General features: G+C 32.0%; 1 long non-coding RNA gene across 2 annotated transcripts in view; it reads right to left on the reverse strand.

Moving 5' to 3' along the window:
• The window catches only part of LOC125668574 (uncharacterized), a 58,856-nt gene extending 47,616 nt beyond the window's left edge, over nucleotides 1–11,240 (reverse strand). The window contains exons 1-4 of one of the 2 annotated variants that reach the window (XR_008802502.1): nucleotides 11,074–11,240; nucleotides 7,482–7,532; nucleotides 7,085–7,166; nucleotides 1,006–1,108 (exon numbers count right to left, since the gene is read on the reverse strand). This is a non-coding gene — a long non-coding RNA (uncharacterized LOC125668574). Of the gene's footprint in view, nucleotides 1–1,005; nucleotides 1,109–6,233; nucleotides 6,339–7,084; nucleotides 7,167–7,481; nucleotides 7,533–11,073 lie in introns of those variants that run through there. The other variant, XR_008802503.1, reaches the window with a different exon arrangement.
• Nucleotides 11,241–12,373: the final 1,133 nt, after the last annotated feature.

Here is a 12,373-nt window from a genome sequence, read left to right on the forward strand (position 1 = left end):
CTCCCTATTTTTACTTTTTCATTGTTAGAAAACCTAATTAAGAAAAAATATATATTATTTCCTACATGATAATCAGGTGATCATACTCAAGATAATCCAGTGCTTTTTTTTTTTTCAATAGTTAAAAAAAATAATACCTGCTTAAACTGGTGCATCAGATTTATGACAGATTTTAAGTGAAACTTTGCTTAGATTTTGAGAGAAAGAGAGAGAGAAAAAAATAACTCCCCCTTCATACTCAATAGGTTTAAGTATATCAAAATAAGATTCTTAGATTTAATGACTTTTTTTTAATCATTGGTTTTAAGTCTTAATGTGACTCGAGATCAGATTATGAGGTGCAAACCACAAACTGTGGACAAATCAAAGACTTTATATTCCTGTGGTCACTTAGCCTGACCAAAAGTAAACCACAGATAAATAGAGGCTTAAACCTGTCCTCCTCCTCCAATTACATATGCCCCAAAAGTCTATTACCCACCGTAGCCATCAGCAAAACTGCTTACAATGAGTGGTTAAAAAAAAGTGGTTAAGAATTTTTTTAAAAAGTTAATACTTATCCAATAAAATTTCCAGATCCAGATCCAGAGAGAGAGAGAGAGAGAGAGAGAGAGAGAGAGAGAGAGAGATTCTAATTCATTAATAAACTTGTACTTAAAAATCAAATATAGAATCATGTGTTAGAACTTTTAGCAATGTGGGGTATATAAAAGAGACCCCACAATAAAGGTTAAATAAGAGGTTCTGATTAAATGTATCAAAATATTGATCTTTCTTATCTTTACTTAAGGAATGTGCAAACGTAAGGTAAACTGGCATGCAAAAGAAAAAAAACCAATACTACACACTTCACAGTATCCACGATATTAATAAGGTTTCTCAATGTTAATGGAAGGTTAATTCAAACATTCCGAGCACACAGAAAGACAAACTACAGGTCAGAACTAAGATATTTTACAAATATTTTCTCAACGATCCGTGATACCACAGATAATCTTGGCTTACCTATAAAGCAATCTATCAAAGACATACTAAGCAGATTAACTGCTCAAATATGGTGAACAATCCAATCTCCGGGTGCTATTCTTCCATTTTATCTTCATGTGTTCTGCAAATTCAATTAAACAACTTTAAATATAGTCAATCAGTCCACCAGTGTTTCCTTGTTAATTTAAATAACTTTTAGCATAGAAACGAGTTTTCTTGGTTGAAAAATCAGCTGATTTAAAACATCCACCGACACAAATCATAAAATTATATACAATAATTAATTACAAAAAAACAAAAGAAAAAAAAAATATTTAAATAAGAACACGCATATTTTTCCTTGAAAACCCATTCATCAATCCATTGAATTTAATAAATACCTACCTAAAAAGAATTGAATTTCCCACGTATTTCAAGTTACAAAGTGTAAAAAAAAAACCTTTCAAAACTTTTTTCCCAGAGAGAAAGGAGATTACTGTAAAATGCCATTCATAAGGAGAGCGGATGTGGTCTAGTTCAACATTAGTGTTGCCTATCAGATTGTCAATCTATATACATAACATCTAGGTTGTTACTACCTCCCTGGCAAATGGGCCCCTTACAGGGTGCATGATAAACATTTTCATCCAAGGCTCTGCTATCACTTTAAAATCCATTTTCCACATGAATTAACATCAATACTAATTAATACCTACTTCAGAAATAACCTGTCCTATCACTTGTGAGCCCATAAAAAAATACATTTCTGATGAAAATGGTCTTCCCATGCCTATGTGTAAGTTCAATAAATCCCACATTCCTGAGGAAAACAGTTTCATTCATAACATGCATGAAAAACCTGCTGAAATATTTCAATGCAGCTAGTCATTCACAAAACCAGCCTGTAACTAGGTCAACATCTAGCTCCATTTTGCTAGGAACACTAACTTACAATGCTCCTTCTGGGCTTTTTTATCTAGTGAAGTCAACTTCAAAAATATTCTCAGAACCTGTTAACAGAGAAAATATTTAACAAAAAGAAGAGAGAAAAAACCCACATTCACCATGTGTTTCTTCAGATAATATCCTGTTCTGTGAAGTAATATCAGAGCATGGAAAACAATGTAGGAGTCATTATTTGTCTGTGGCTATGTTGGTGATCATCAACCCATACACTGGTGATTGGTTCTGGCTCTAATTAGTGCTGTTCCAGATTGGATCTCACTTGTCCTGAGAAGCAAAGAGTGTGCTTGCTAATAGACAGTTGTCTAAAGTAACTAACCCACTTTTTCTTATCAATGTAGCAGCTAAAAATAAATCTTCTTCATATAACAATTATTTCTATCTAAAAAAAAAATGATTTCAAGGGTCAACTTTACATCATTTAAAGTTAAAATGTAAATGTGAACATTGAAATTCTAACTTCAAATATTTCATGAAAATGAAATAATTTAATTTTACCTGCTACATGCAATTTGATTGGTTCATTGCACTTTATTAACTTTATATCATATAAACAAAGTTGACCCTTTACTCCCGATATATATGACGTTATAGGAATGACGTCACAATACGTTTGGCCGTTCAGTTTCCATTTCGTTGCTACGGCGATATTGGTCAGCATCATATAAAATTTATAATTTTCTTTAGAATTATCCACCAAACACAGATTATTACATTAAATCATAAGGAATGAAAGTAATTTTTATTTGTTTTACACGATATAAAGTAAGTTTGGACAGTTTACGCAATTCTATAAACCGCCAAGCGATTTATAATGCGTAAACTGCCCAACTTACTTTATATCGTATAAAACAAATAAAAATTACTTTCATTCTTTAATTAAATGGTCAGTGGTATGATTTTGTCCCTTTGCTTAGCTATAAGAAATAAAACACACATTTTCTGTCTGATATGCATGTTCATTGTCTAGTCTAAGTTATGGATCTGCTTTTATCCCAAAAGCCTTCCTCCACTTTAATGTCTTTTTTTTAGTGGATATTAATTTCTCTCTGGTTATTGCTGAACTTTCATGCCTGTGGTCTGTTTCTTCACATGTCTATGACATTTACACCCCCCCCCCCCCCCCCCTTGAAAGAGCCCATTTTGAATCAGTTTCAAGGAAAAAGCTATTGGAAGCTTCATTTTCATTTTTATTTATCATAAATTACAAAAGATGACAATGATAATTCTTACACTAATTCAAAATTTTAAAAAGCTGAAAATTGCAGTCAAAATAAGTAACCAAACTACTTAACACAATTTGCTGATAAAATGCAAGCAAGAATGACATTTCTGAAGATCAAAGTACAGTAAAAACGGATAATGATACTTCTCCCTTTCCATTACAAGTATTTGGCTTTCCACCAATATTCATGCTTACTCTTCACTTGAGGGCATGGGCTACTTTGAACTCTTGCAATCACTTACACACTTACATGGTCAGCAAAAAATCTGATCCCCCTGACCTTAAATTTCAATGGGATTTCTTTCAGCATTTGACATAAGAATTTTCCAGCAACATTGTTTCCTAAGAGATGACCATTCCATCAGAATATGATTCTTTTATACTCACTTGGATTAGGATTTGGAGTGTTCAGAAATTAAGGGGAAAAGTAAGCTACAATGGGAGTTTATTACTGCAGTAGTGAGTTGAAATTCAAAAACTGATATAAAAAAAGAATCAACATATATTTCTGGGATTAAAAAGTTCATGGACAACAGAGCTCATCTGTGTCTCCTTGTTCACTCAGAGATGGAACTCGTAAAGTTAGAACCACTAATACGGTCCAACAAATACATACACTACATGACATAGAATGCTTGCACATCATTTTGATAAACTGCATTTTGTTGTATAGAAGGATTCTTAAACATTCCCAATCTTTGGATTTCTCCTGTAGTTCCACTCTAGACCAAGAGGTCATTATTCAAATATGCACCTTATTTACCAAATTGTATAGCTTTGCTGACAAGATTTTAAAAGAAATGATGCAAATCTTTATTACCTCCTTCTATTGGCCTCATCCTTTGCCTTGTGAAATGGGGAATTGTTTTAAACAGAACTGAATCTACAATACATGAGGATGCATGTATTATCTAAACAAATTAAGAGCTTTTTGTTATTGATAAAAAGACTGTTAACACATATTTCTTCACATTCTTCTGCTGAACTTTAACACCCCCCCCCCTCCTAGTAAATTTCTTGTAAAAAAAAATGATAGTACGTGTTTGGTCATGTGACTTAATACTGGATATCAATATACTTTTAAACTGCACTTTAATGATGATGTTAGGTATATTGTGCAAAAGGTAGATGAATGAACAAATGTATATATTATATATATATGAATAATAAGTCTTTTGCAGTTGTCATCCCCCCTTTCAATTTGACCAAACAAGAAATACTTTTCTGGTGTCATCAATAGACATGAAATTATACTAAAAAATGAATGCACTTCACTTTCCATGTTTAAACAATTACATTCAATGATGAAGTGGATAATTTTTAGTTTGCAGCTCTAGAAACATCTGAGCATGTCATCATGTGATGTAACCTTGGGTGGTAAGTCACTAAGCTATTTAATTATCTACGCATTATATGCCAGGCAACACAAATTGTTTCCCACTATGACACTTTTACTTTTATTCTTCAAGTCGACTGAAAGCATATTTTCAGAAACCCTATCCTCTTTATTGATTAGAGTTTGATATTGCATATATGCTGGCTTGCTCTGATTCTTTGCAACTAAACTCGAGTCATACATTATTTATGATTTAAAGTCCTTCCCTTTACAGGGATATACATTTGAAAACCCAGTCTGCAACCTTGAAGAACAAATAACAAATAATTATAAAAGTTTGTCCTTGAAAATACTAAAATAAAAAATTAAATCAGTGAATTTGAGCGACCTCACTATGAAATCAATGAATATTTTACACATTGTAGTCATAGTATTCTATCTAATTTCCCGAAATTATCTAAACGACTGTGTATGATAAAGCCTTTTTGCGTCCCCAAAAAAATCAAAATTTGAAAGAAGACTAAATCTTCTTTATTTCAATAAGATACATCCCGTCCAATACAGTATTTTATCATTTGTCGCTGATGTTTGCAATTATAAGGGGTACATGGCATCTAAAATGATGCAATTTCTCAATTTCAATCAAATATACTAAAAAATGCTGATTTTTGTAAGCGAAAAATGGAAATTTATGTCATGATACAGAAAAAAGCAGCAAAATGTAATGTTAATTCAGCTTCTACACCATTTTCATCAAACTAAGAATAACAATTGAGTTACATCAGGATTTTTATACAAAATACACTTAATTCTGAAACAAAACCATGAATGTGGGTTTGGGTGCATGGGTAAAATAGCATGCTTATTATCTATAGGCCTTTCTTCACGATACGCTAATTGAAAATTACGAGTCCACATCACATCCCCACCACTGACTATTTTCATATACATGTATATTATTTGTGGTGTGGCTCAGTGGTTAGAGTATTCGGTTTGTGACGAGGTTGTAACTTTAATACCCATTTGTGCTTTGGCCGTGTCTGATTTAAGATGTTGAAATAGGTAGTGACTGCTCCATCACCAAATGGTCAGCAATTACAAAAGAGTCAAAGGTGTTTCATATGAGGACTTAAAAACAGAGGTCCTGTGTCACAGCTGGCATTGGCTCAATGATGTTGCCCCAAGTGCCATGTAAGGGTCTAAAAATTGTGGCACTTCACCTATAGCTGATGCCATTTCAAAATATGAGTGAAAAATTCTCAAAAGGACATAAAATAAACAAACATCATTAGACATCTAAAATTCCCTTGACAAAACTCTCTTTTCTACACATTTTGCAAAAATAAGAAAATCTACTATTTTTGCGACATCCTATTTCATAGAATGCTACGTTGACATTTGCTAAACAGCTATACTCCAAGCTGAGCGGATCATTTTTCTACTTTTGTACAGCTTTTGATTTGAATGACAACCAAATTCTTTACTGTTTAAACCTTAATGATGAAGTTAGGTATACTGTGCCCAAGTTAGATGAATTAACATACTTTTACTTATCCAATTATTCCAGAGTCTAAGTTAACTGTATTGTCATTCACGAAGCTAACATGTTCCATCACCCAAAAACAATTTGTCACAAGAATCATGACAGCGAGTTCAGTATAAACCCCTGCGATATGCTTTTCAAATCCCCAAAATCTCCTTTAATTGCCTACAAGACAAATTCATCCTAAAACGAACACTTACTTTTACCTTGAGATGTCCTTTTTTTTTCTATTGCTCAACCAATGTGATGCATTACACAACTGTTTCCATGTCATCACTAGCCAAAGCAAAAGTGAATGAAAATATGACTCAGTTATTTCATTCAAACTTAACCAAGTATTTCCCTTCTGAGAACACTGCAGTCATTAGGCAAGGAAGCCTGCATAAGTACCTCATTATGACAATTTTATGTTACAGTCAAGGAAATGTTTGTAGGTCAAACACAATTGAAAAACCAGTTACAAGATTGGAAAAGAAACTTTATCTCACCATGCAATTGGCTCAATCTAAGCCCAACCAAGTACTACTCAACTCTTTACACAAAGTCTGACTAGGACTCGACATCTTCCCTCCCATTATCCGTCTACATTTTAACCCAATATACAGTACTCATGAACTTATCAAGTTAAAACTAATATCTAAAGTCAAATGTACCAAATTTGTCATTATACAAGGAATACTGTTAGAGACAATGACCCAAATAACTAAAGCCTTCAACAGGAAATTCAGCAGTGTAGAGTAGCTTACCATGTCAGAAACAGTCGACAATTAGTTGAAATATCGAAGACACAAAGATGAACCCTTAGAAAAGTTTCACTGAATATGATGACTCCAGTCTACAACGAAGTCTATCTACTCACTCTACACTTCAAATCACATGACTGAAAAGCAATGTGACTATCATTTTGACAAGTTACAAAGGGACACTTATTCATTTAAGGATCTACAAATTTTCAGCAAAAGTTACCCAAATCCTGTAGTGCAAAGTATTTCTATTTCAACAAACCATAAAGGGTACCCTGTCAAGTGAGAATGATGTCATGAATTTTTACCTCATGCAACACTCCAAATGTGTGAAGTATGTTCCTCTGAATCACTGCTGACAATTCAACTTCCTGGTTGGCAGTTTAGAATCTACAAAATGCATGGTGTCCGTCATCAAGCCTTCGATGTAGTAATATAATAATCATTTATAACTACTGAATTGAAGGACAAATTTGAAAAAATAGGTCAGATTTTATTAAAGGTTTGTGAACATTCTCATAATTTGAATCACTGTCACCAGTGAGAGGATTGGAACATTTGGGGGGGGGGGGGGGGGGGGGGGGGGTAGTGTCATCTTTCTCAATCAAATGTTATATGAACTGGGTTTTTTAATAATATAGACTCAAAAGACTCAATAACACTCCTACTTTAATTGTTCTTATACAACTTACAAGTGTACTATACCTCATCTGGATTTCAGTAGTAACAAGGACAAAAAGGCTGTCTAGGGTAAGGCTATAACAAAACAAAAAATATTTTTAAAAGAAGACACATACAAACAAAATACTTTATCATTTTGATATTTTTTCCCATTTGAAAGATTAGTCAAGCTTTACATGGAGTACTGTGATATTTTGAAATGGAAAAAAAAAAAGGATTATCATATCATGAAGTAATATTACAAATTTTAAACAAATCTGGTCGGGTGTTCGGGTAGTGCACTTACTCCTTACCTCTACACCCTGGATTTCATCCTCATAATCAGAAATTATGTGCAAGAGGGTTTCATGGTCAACACGTGGGTTTACACTGGGCACTCGGGTTTCCTTGCACGCCAATGAACCCCTCATACAAACATATGTGCTAAACCAAACTAAGGACCCCATTGGATATAAGCTCTATAATGGGTTATCTAGGTATTTACCAAAGATTAATTTTTTCTTTGGTATGAAAATATATACCTTACCCATTGATTTTTTACAATGAACTACTAAGTCTTTCGTTATCAATGTCTTCTTTCAAAAAATGCTTTAACCTTTTGAGTTTGACAATACATTAAATAAAAATGCTTATCAAGCCTGAAATAAAAACTCAACACAAATTCTAACCAAAGATCAGCGATTCACACATGATCTTATAAATAACTTGTTTACACACTACAATCAAAATTATGATATAAAATTTACTCAAATTTAATGAGTATGAGACATCAAATAAGTAAAAAATATCCTTATCTCCAGAGTAATACAAAGAGGCAAATAACTCCAAGGATATCTATCTACTGCTCCAAACAAAGCATTCATTTACTAAACTAAATAATTACAATAAAATTTAGATTTTGAATTACATTAATCCTTAGATACTGTGTATCTCAAATACACATTTCAACACACAAGTTGCAAAAGGGGATTCAAATTCCCAAAATGATTGCAACTAGTCGCTAGTTCGGATTGCTGTTTTATATACATGTTACATATACTCTGACATTTTTCCGAGGCTTTCTTCCATAATGTTACACTTACCCTTGAAACATGTACTTCATTTCACAGTGACTTGTGCTTTAATCCACTTAAAAACTCCCCAGTTATGGGTTAAAGTATTCCAAATATTATTAATAACAGTAGATTTGACCTTTTTCAGATTTGGCACTGTCCTCCAATTGAGGAAAAAAATATTTTACTAGCACAGTAAAAATGATTCTTGGTACAGAGAGAGCCATACTCATTGAAAGCTATTCTTTTTGGTATGCAACAACCTTATCTCCCTGGACTCTGGAAGTCGTCCAAGTCTCAACCCACCGAAGAAATAAATAATGCAAAAATATGCATATCTGGCATATTTTTAGATGCCTCCAGAGAAAATGTTACTTGTCTTATTCAAATTTCTAAAACAAGTTTTCAAAACATGACTTTGAATGTGTAATCTTGTTATAGATAAAAAAAAAAACCTGATCCCATAAATCAGTCAATTATTATTATAACAAAACATTTCAGTCTCCAAACAATCAATGTCTTCTCTAGACTAGTAATTGTCTATAAATATATTCAATGTCTGCATAGATCAATACGATCTTATTCCAGGAATAGGAGGATTATGGTGTTTATTTTTTCATTTACTTTTTTCATTAAATTGATATACTATACAATACCTGAAATAATTCATGTGAAGTGTTCCCCCTTATACATATTTACTTTCTACAAATGAAAGTATTTTTGTGCAAATTTGAAACATTTTTATTATTTAATCATCATAGAAGTAAACTTTGAAAAGTTGAAATTGTGGATGGCAATCAATCTACCTCAAATTCAATTTTCAAGCTCAAGTTAGCCAGGTAACTTTCATTTATATGTAAACACATTTTTCACATTCTTGAACTTTTTAATGATCAAAGTGACATATTTGAGATGTAGCACAAAGATATATTCCCTGGTTCAGTAGTGCTGTAAAAGGAAAGGTTATTAAATTTAATTCCCTTTCAAGACACAGTGTGGGTTTTAAACATCACATGAGCAGTTAAAACTGACCACAATTTATTTACCTTGTGGCAATTTTCCAATTCCTCCTAGTTGGTGTCTACCATTATAATTCTGAACATCTATATGAAATTCTTTTCTTTTCTTTATATTTCCCAATGAAACATTTGCAATTTTAATAAAGATTGTGTATTTCAATAATGAATGCAATCCTAAAATTTACACTGCACATCTGTGAAAGTTTAAATCAATATATTTAAATATATTCCTATATACTCAAAATGAAAATAATTTTCCTAAAATGTCAATACCCCTCCCCCCTCAAAATATTTAAAAAGTTTTCCCACAAATCATACAACATTGCTATGATATATATGCATATTTAAGTAACTAAACTTGCATTAATGCAGTCATGTTCATTTATTAATATTTTTCTCATTCATGTGCAATCTGAATTATACACATTATAAAACAGAATGAGTTTATCTTAATACATTATACATCCTTTAAAAAAAATTCAACACCAGACAAAAATGAGCAATTCTTTGCCTTCAGGAGGGAATTAGTGTACAGTCCTATCTCATTCATTATTCAGCTGACATTCCAAGTCACTACCTGTAATCCATTGGGACAAGATTATACTCTCTATAGAGCCCAAGTACACATGCTTTCGTGACAAACTTGATGATAGAAACTTGATAAAAAGTAAGAACATCTATGTCATGCTTAAAATTCTTCAGCTTTAATCCTATCTAATTGTAGAAAGTTTTGATCTTGTGAGAAAAACATATTGCACCAACTCCACACCACCAGCAATAAAATGTGTACATAAAAAGGTCTAATACTAACTTGTTCACACAGAAGAAACAATGGCTATAATGGAATGTTGAACAGAAGGAGTTTGGAAAACTCTAGTAATTAGCTTTCTGGTTTATAATTCTTTTTAGAAATAAAACAGAAGTCAGATAAGAATTTACAAATTCTTCTAGTCTTTAATATACTCAAAGATAATCATGTTATGAAACACCTTTTAAAAATATTTTTTTTAACAATCTAATTACTTATGTTTTGCTTACTTTCATAACTACAAAAAAATGTATTAATATGTACATTGATATATTCAATAAAATATTGTGTCAATAAAAATAATATCACAATTATATTACTAGCACCTTATGAACAGACCGTATATGAAGATTATATCATAGCTTGGAATGCAGGTGTGGTTGGGACGTCAGGTGTTAACAACTTTGGTTACACGATATGTTTATCAATGTATTCATTATTTAACGGGATAATTAAACTTTCTACATCTGAACTGAAGTTACAGTACACCTGAGGTGTAATTTCATCAATCCTTATTAATTACATAATAATTAATTAAAAAGTTAATGACAAATTCATCAACTTAAAAAAAACACACACACTTTAAAAAACACACACACACACACAATTTAAATCCTTAACAAAAAAGTATTTGTATGTGCAAATAAATACAAAAGAAATTAAATAAATAAAAAGCATATAAATTATGTATTGGTTAAATTTCAGAACATTTTTGTAAAGATAGAAAAAAAAGTTACCTGTAGAATTTTTTCTTTTTCCCACACTGAAACATCTTTTTAAAATGTGTTGGGAGGTTAAAAATACATTTTCACCTGGGAAAAACAATTTTGTTTGTGACTGTATGTACACAGCCAACACCGCACGACTTTACCAGCCCATATCAGCGACCAGGTAACACCAAAGTATGTGGTCCAATAAAGTATGTCAGAGAGTAGTTCTTAGCATTCCTTCAACGGTCCAATGAGCAACTTCATAGCCAGCTTTTATCTACATAGGAGGGGAGACACTTGCAATAAGACTAGTGTATCAATAGAGATAAATCTCTTTACCTGATGTTGATCTTTGTTTAACTTTAGTGTATGTCCTGCATGATAACTGTCCAAAGAGTTTAAAGATCTCCATTGCACCATTTTGTATTTGTCTTGCAGATCCCATCTGTACAAAGGAAAAAAATTGTATGATAATAAAGAATGTCATCTTTTTTCCCTATTATAATGAAAAATAAATAGGTGGGGCTATGAAATTCCGAAGAAAACTATGGGAATGCAGATTTTGTGGTCAAAGAACAATGCATATATTCCTACGTTTGTTTGAAGCACACAAATTGGATTCTTGCAGTTGATAAAAATCAATACACTTCATTGGAATTTCATTCATAGTTATTCATTCTATTTTCGACATCTTCTTTATCAATGTCATTTCAAGTTTGAACACGCATGCATAGTTCTTACATCTGACAGACAATGGATTTTTCTCTCTCCATTTCTGTTTTATTATACCTATAAAGAGGCATTGAAAAAAAATGATTAAAATGAACATGATATTTAAACCTTTTCACATTGCAAATAGGACAAAAATTCCTAATCTGCAAAAACCCCTTTTGCAATACACACCTACATGCATATACCTCAAAATGGATGAAACTTTAAATTTTGTGTGCTATGGCAATCTTGATCTTTTCTAATTGTGCAATCTGGAAATATCTAATAATTTTTTCTGCGTGAAAGAAACAGACATCACCTGATTCATTCGCCTAGGATATTAATTTAAACTTTAATCTTTTGAAAATGGAATGAAACAGTTTGATAGCTTCAGAGGCATTGTAAAAAACAAACATAATGTCAGAAGAGCACAAATATTTTTTCATTATTGTCACAATGACTACATTTAAAATGGTTACATACTCCAATTTCGACATCCCAATTTACAATGACCTGATGATAGCCATTTCCATAACTAAATGCAAGTAGTTATAAATTATTGACCATGCTGATTATACTAAGATTATATAGCATGCTTAACTACCTCTAATCACAT

Source organism: Ostrea edulis, chromosome 4 (assembly GCF_947568905.1).
Source record: "Ostrea edulis chromosome 4, xbOstEdul1.1, whole genome shotgun sequence".
NCBI lineage: Eukaryota > Metazoa > Mollusca > Bivalvia > Ostreida > Ostreidae > Ostrea > Ostrea edulis.